Below are 6,525 nucleotides of genomic sequence, written 5' to 3'. Positions count from 1 at the left end.
ACTCGGTATGTGTTTTTGTGTTTTATACATTCTTAGTTTGTTGCCCACAGCAGGCGCCTCTCTGTTTACACATCACAACATGTTGTTTTTCATATTTCGCTCTTATTCAAGTCAATGATATGTTAGGCTAGACTTTATACACATAAAATATTTGCTAATCCCAGCGTCCTACTGTCGTCCTCGCTGTGGTCTCTCCCGCCACGACCATGTGAACTGTTCTAATAATGCTTCACCCCGACTCAACACTCTTCTGGGGACGCCTTTATCAGCACATTGACACAGCCTAGGTATCTCATGCTATGTAGGGACCTATACCTTCCCGTAGGAATAACTAAGATCACGTGTTTGGAATGTTTTATGGTTCGGATAAGGTATTTAAAAAAAAAGACAACTTGATGAACTGTCATGCGTGTTTTTGAATTGCGGGTCAAATGAAAAAGAGAAAGATCCCTACTTTGAAGAATGCAATATGTAAAGGAAAAGAAAGTGTTTCATAGGTTACATTATTCCGACCTTTAAATGAAAATGGAGACCAATTAACCATAATATTAATTAATGTATATCCTTCTTATTCTTTGCGTTTACAACACACATATTAGGCAAAAACGCCCTCCCTGAACGTCACATACATTCTATTTTTAAAATGTTTACAATGATGTGTCTGTGAACCCTTGTCATGTCATTAACTGCAATCAGAAAATAAGGATGACATGATTCACTGTACATTATTCATTTAAGTGATCCAAACTAACAACTGAAAATTGGAACCATAATAGAAGAAGAAATGGTTTTTATGTTTAGCGGATATTAATTTAAATGTATTTTACGATCAAAAATGAACAAGCATGCTTAATTTTCAACTTAGACTTGACCAAGGCGTTGGGTACCTCCAATTATCATAAATCGTTTTGCATCACAAGACCATGATCTGAAAAAAGATTTGAATTAAAATATTGGAAACAATAATACACCAGTGTTTTTTGCTTCTTCATTTTCACACGCTGTAAACATGTATCATATTAACATCGTTTACATAGTCTGGGCATTGTCTGCGAGAAGGAGAAGAGAGTGAGAATATGTGATGATTCCTTTGCAGTATGTAGCATAGCGTAGAAGATTCTGCCCTGCGTGCTGCCAAGCAATTAAACTGTTCCATACATTCAGGAGGCTAAGAAACATATAAATTATTTACAAATTCTACATATTAAGAAAAAGTTTCGCTGCTTCATACAAGTCTCATTACTGAGCGAATAATAAAATGGCATTGAACCCCAAGCCTGTTTTGCTTACCTTGTATGTTGGAACCAGTGATGTTGGCTGAGTGTCCAGACGTCGGCACAAAGCTCAGCCTCTGCAGACAGCACCTCCATAAGAGACCAATAAAATCATAGCCCCCTGACCTTTCGCTTGCTTCGCACTGCGGGACCTTAGCGCTTCAGATGCTAAAGACCGAGAGGGAAGATTAGAGCTTTTTTTTTAAAGCTAAGTGATTAAAGGCTGTCTGAACACTCTGCTTTCTTCCTTCAATGTCCCCTCATCTCACCCCCATTCACCTTCTGTCTCTCTCTCGTCTTTAATGTGTCATCTGTCGTTCTATTCTTTTAATGTTTCCTTCCCTGTTTCTTCCCTTTGCGGGTTCAAAATCTGTCTGGCCTTCTGAGAACCTTTGTGGGTAACAGAGACAATAGTGTACTGTCATTGTCGGTGGACTTTTGTTTGGAGAAGACCGGCCCTTTCTTCCTTCTGCTGTGGTGGTTTAATGTTCTGCACGTAGACCTTTGATTCTCTACGTATTCCGTGATTAAAACCAACTCGCCCTCCCTCGCTCCTCCCATCCATGCTCCCCTCTGCCCCTCTACATGCCGGGTGTCGTTCGGTGTCTTGTGTGGAAGGCTTCCAATATGTGATCCTGTCATGTCAGCTGGCTATGGATGCTGTCCGGTGTGGCCTGAGTTGCCCAGCGTGGGGCCGGCCGGGCGATGGGAGCGGGCCAGCTCGCGGCCCCCTGCCACACGGCTGGGGGGCACATCTTAAACCCAGGAGTGGCAGAAAGGATGAGGGAGCGGTCCGTGAGAGAGATACCGTAAGAAGGCCTATGCTGCCTCGTGTGTTTCTGAATATGTTAGCTGTTGGTAAGACCAGAACCGTCCACATCTTACCCCCTATGGAGAGCAACCACACCCCGTCGTCATGCAGAGAGAGTGGAGGAGAAGATGAGAGTGGGATAGGAGAAAGTGCTGAGGAAAATGGGGGGTGAGTTAAAGATCAAGCTGCCACAGCTTCAGAATGGAAGAAAGCTGACAAAGGTAAAACGAGAAACCAGAGGATTGGAAAAAGGGAGAAGAAGAAGAGATTGGGGATGGCGGGTTTTTTGGCAACCAAAACCCAGGCAGCATGCTGCGATATCATCCCTTCCTTCAGTCCTTCAGATTACCTGCTGTGATTACTATAGGACTTTGATGATTAATTAATGGAATCATTAATGCCCCTACGTCCTGATGGTAGAAGGAGGAAGTCGTCACTAAGGTCAGTTTTGCGTTTACCCCCAAAAACAGTTAGGATTTGGGAGGGTAAATTATCACAATCTTGTCTATGCGCCTGATTGAAAAATCAAATATCAAATCAAAGTTATATTGGCCCGTACACAGGGTTAGCTGATGTTAAGCAAGGACACGTATTTCCAAGTGCAGGTGAAGTGCTTATTTACTAGTCCTGTGTAACAATGCAGTATTTCTGCCTGGATATGTTCCGATGGTTGAACGATGTGAACATTTACCTATAAGACATTACAGAGAAATGCTTCCTATACTATGCAGTAGCCTTTTGTCTCTTTGTTAAGCCACTGTTATTGGAAAATATTAGTGGCACTTTCATTTTAAAGCCAGCACAAAAAAAAATGGTTGAGCCCATTGCAGGAGAAGGTATGAAGAGCCAGAAGAAGATGTGACATCACATGGCATATTTCAACTGTGACTGGGGGCGGTTCAAAGTGAATATCCACCAGCTGTTACAAGCCACTGACCTTTTCTGTGCCCAGTGACCGGCGCGTTTAGTCTTTCCAACCTTTCCATGTAAAACTTCGAACGCTTACTTTCCATGGCTCAGTGCAGTGGCCTCTCTCAGGAGAGGGACAAATTCTAAAAACATAACGCCTAAGACCAGAGCTGAGCTTCTCTGACAAGGGACATTTCACCATACTATACCTATATCTGGAAATTTCAATGGTTTGTTAGAATGAGGATTTTGTGTAGTACGCTGGCGATGGAATAAGGTGCATGGGAAGTGCCCTGACTGGTCTCGCTGTTGTGCACTGCCCGCTGACGAGTGGTCAAATCGAAAAAAAACAGGAAGGAGTGGCTGCGTATCAAGCCGCACTTTATATGTCTTTATCCAAAAGCTTGTAAGATGCAACCAGCGATTAGAACCATCACTAGGAAATAAATCCAGGTAGGTGTATCTGTAGCGCTTAAAGGCCCCATCCAAATCATACCCTCCCTGTACCGGAAGGACTAAGGGGCCTGCTGAGGCACAAATCCGATGAAAAGAAGCAGCCCCAGACCATATTCCGTCAACTCCACCCGAGAGACTTTACAGTTGACACTATGCATTGGGGGCAGGGTAATGCCCAGTGACTGAGCTTCCCAACCCGTAGGTTCCACTCTCGCCCAGTCAAACCCAAATTAGTCTGTCTGTCTGACTGCCAGATGGTAGGAATGCTTGATTTCACCCATCCACTCCATCTACTAAAGATGAGATAGAACCCCAGATTCTTCCACATGCTCAGAGTTCCAATGACAGTCGAGCCTTTTACACCCTCCAGCCGACGCTTGCGCAGTTCTGCGCCATGGTGACACGCATATAAAGCACCTACGAGAGATATGTGCTGAATGACATTGCCGACTCTTACCCCCTCCAGGGAGGGCTTGAAACAAACGTAACTTCGGCCACGGAAACCAAACCATAGTTCTATATGACTAGAAATTGCAAACTCGACATTCGTTGCTCAGACCCTAGAATTGTGAAAACGCATACAATAAAAAATCGAGTGTTGCAATGAACCTCTTTTGCCGAGGAGCGAACATCAAATGTCCTCACCGTCGACGGGGAACAGTTAGTGCGTGATAAGAGGTGGGAAATGTTAAGTTCCTCGGACTTATCACATCGGACAGGAACTGAAATGGTCTACCCACACAGGACAGCATGGTGAAGATGACGCAAGCACAGCACCTCTTTCCAAACCTCAAGGGCCGCTGAGGAAATTTAGCTGTCACATAACCAAAAATGGCCTCACAAACTTTCTACAGCAAATGCACAATCGGAGAGCCAACATTTCCTGCTCTGACTGTAATACGCTCGTCAATGTACGGGCTAACTGCCACCTCGCTCAACTGCAAAGCTCTCCAGAGAGGTAGTGCAGTCTGCATCAACGCATCACTGAGGGAAAACTACCTCCCCTCCACAACACCGATGTCACAGGAAAGCCAAAAAGATCATTAGGACAACAACCACCGACGCACATCCCTGTTCACGACCCACTACAATCCAAGAGGCCAGCGTCTAGTACAGGGCATCAAAGCTGAGACCGAGATACTGAAAAACAGCTTCTTTCTCAAGGCAATCAGACTGTTAAACAAGCCATCAGTAACACAATAGGCTGCTGCCTACATTAGACTAAAACCATTGGCCACTTAAATAAGATGGATGTAATAAAGTATCAGTAGTCACTTATATAAATGGACACTTAAAAACAAACTAATGCATCCATGCCCTACATTACCATTAACTCATATATATATACTGTATTTTAAACCACTTGCCGCCACAGCCATGGCCCATCAATATATTTATATGTACATATTTTATTCCAACCCCTACATATGTGGTGGCCATTCGTGTGAGCTTTGTTGGCCTACCACTTCTCGGCTGAGCCGTTGTTGCTCCTAGACGTGTCCACTTCACATATAACCACTTACAGTTGACCGTGGGCAACTCTAGCAGGCAGAGATTTGACAAACTGATTGTTGGAAAGTGGCATCCTATGACTGGGACACATTGAAAGTCACTGAGCTCTTCAGTACTGGCCATTCTACTGCCAATTGAAGGATTGAATAACTGTGTGCTCAATTTTATGAGCACCTAGTCATCAGCACATTGGGCGGTGGCTGAAGAGTTGCTGAATCCACTCAGATTGAAGGTGTGTCGCAAAATATGTTTCTGTATAGTATAGTGATTTGTAGATAATCAAGGTAGACCGCATTGGCGGGTAGACTGGAACGTAATACGGGTAACAGACCAATGCCTCTATAGATAAGTCTAAACTAAATGAGGTAGGATAGTATGGCCAGCAGAGGAGAATGAGGTAACAGCCTATAGGATAGTCTAACTGATGAGGTAGGATAGTATGGCCAGCAGAGGAGAATGAGGTAACAGCCTATAAGATAGTCTAACTGATGAGGTAGGATAGTATGGCCAGCAGAGGAGAATAAGGTAACAGCCTATAGGATAGTCCAACTGATTGAGCTACCTGTGAGTCACTCGTATTCCAACTGCAAAAGAAAAGGGTGTATAACAGACAAAGAAAATAGGGAGAGGCATCAACCTCAGGGAGGTAACAGGGAGCACATCCCTCTACCTGATAGTCTCCTTTAATTGTCTTCTCCTGTCCTCTTCCCTCATCTCCTCATCTCCTCCTGTCCTCTTCCCAGACTCTCTCCACACAGACAGCCATTGATTTTCAGAAGACAGATAATCATCATGTTGTATAGAAGGCAGAAGAACACACCCTGCCTTCAACCATTGACTCTGGCTTTGAGGTAAACAGATAACGTTGTCGCCACAGCCTCAACTACAGACCTTACTGATGGAGGGGGGGGGGGAGAGCTTCCTTCACTGTAGTTAGCACTGCCACAACTACAGACCTTACTGAGGGAGAGAGAGAGAGAGAGAGAGAGAGAGAGAGAGAGAGAGAGAGAGAGCTTCCTTCACTGTAGTTAGCACTGCCACAGCAGAGCAACAGGCTAGTAGCTAGCCTAGCTGGTGATGAGAGGAGATTGAGGTGCTAGCCTATAGTATAAGCAGCTAGCCTATATAATCATTATAATTCCCTTGTCCCGGCTGCCAATCGCTGTGCTCCGAAGCACCTCTCACTCCCATGGCTCTCTCAGACGCCTTCACGTGATCAGAAGGAAGCGCAGCTACCAGTGAAGACGGATATCAGGGACGCAATGGCGAGCGTCCTTCTTATCGCAGCAATGCGCACACAGTAGTAGGCTATACGCGAGGGAAGAGTATACGCGAGGGAAGAGTTAACGGTTCAACAACTAGCATGGGTTGCTAATATGACAAGGATTGTGTCGTTGGCTGCTGGACAACGAAATAAAGTTGATTTTAAAACCAATATAAACATGAGAAATACTGGTTTTATGAAACAGAGTGTTCATAAAATAATCCCCTTAACATTCCTACGGTTAGAATTCGGCTACTTTGAAACACGGCAAGAAATGCCTCATAAAATTGTTTATACCG

This window comes from Salvelinus sp. IW2-2015, unplaced genomic scaffold, assembly GCF_002910315.2.
Source record: "Salvelinus sp. IW2-2015 unplaced genomic scaffold, ASM291031v2 Un_scaffold2496, whole genome shotgun sequence".
Taxonomy (NCBI): Eukaryota; Metazoa; Chordata; class Actinopteri; order Salmoniformes; family Salmonidae; genus Salvelinus; species Salvelinus sp. IW2-2015.
The sequence above is the reverse complement of the archived record's forward strand: the minus strand, read 5'-3'. Positions refer to the sequence as shown.